Source organism: Sciurus carolinensis, chromosome 12 (assembly GCF_902686445.1).
Source record: "Sciurus carolinensis chromosome 12, mSciCar1.2, whole genome shotgun sequence".
In the NCBI taxonomy this organism is placed as follows: Eukaryota; Metazoa; Chordata; class Mammalia; order Rodentia; family Sciuridae; genus Sciurus; species Sciurus carolinensis.
Window position 1 is genome coordinate 1,617,572 of NC_062224.1, and position 952 is coordinate 1,618,523.

Here is a 952-nt window from a genome sequence, read left to right on the forward strand (position 1 = left end):
CGGGACCCTTCCCAAAGTTTCCATGACCCATCGGGAACGAGGTCAGAGGATCTCACTAGCGCAGCTCTGAGACAGAAGGCCAGAGGTCAGCGCTTCCGGGACCTGCCTGTGGGAGAGGTCCTAGCTGCTGAGGGAGAAGGGAAGCAGCAGACGGAGGCTAGGTCGGAGGGCAGCTGCTTCTGGGCCTTCCCATTGGGGTGTCCTTTTCCGAGCCCCATAATGCCATTCATATTATGTTCCTGGAACGACAAAATTTTACAAATAGAACATATTAGTGGTGGCCATGGGTTATGGAGCAGGGGACGGGGGTGGGAAGGGGGTGGGTGTGATTCTAACCAGGCCAGGAAACCAGGCTGACACCCCCGAGGAAAAAGCCGCACCGACCACAGATCGCCTACCGAGCCCCGCGGCACGCGCCACACACACCCCACGGTGAAGCCCAGGAAACGCGAGGTCAGCGGGTTGCGCTGCGGTCCACTCCTCACCCTTCACGGACGCCCTGAAGGTGCTCCCGCCGGGAGACCCTGCGTGCATGCCTGGCCTTCCGCTCCTCCAACTGTCCACAGGCCCCAGAGTAAAACTTGGTGGAAAAGGCCAGCTGACCACACTTCAGCGCCGTTGTCTTGTCATCAAAGCGTTAACAGTGTGAGTAGAAAGAAAGTCCCAATGGAAGGTTCATCCGGACTCTCCGAGGTGGGGTTGGGAGGCCCTGGGGACGGGACTGGCTGTCCCAGCTGCCGCCGGGGAAGGTGAGCCCCAGCCCCCGGGCTCCGTTACCTTGGGAACCCCCAGCTAATCAGGGCGGGACAGTGACGTGGGTGAGCAGGCTGCGGTCCTGCACTGACCTGCTTTCTCCACTCCAGCAGGCCCCTCCCACCGAGGCTATCGTGTCCCCCACCTGCTTGTCGCCACTCTTTCTCCTTTGGGACATTTCTTTATTCAGAGTTCTATG

General features: G+C 60.2%; 1 long non-coding RNA gene across 1 annotated transcript; it reads right to left on the reverse strand.

Moving 5' to 3' along the window:
* Positions 1-209: 209 nt before the first annotated feature.
* LOC124961056 (uncharacterized) lies at positions 210-712 on the reverse strand. Its single transcript, XR_007104217.1, has 2 exons — positions 486-712; positions 210-239 (listed from the first exon to the last, which is right to left on the reverse strand). It is a non-coding gene; the product is annotated as an uncharacterized LOC124961056 (long non-coding RNA).
* Positions 713-952: the final 240 nt, after the last annotated feature.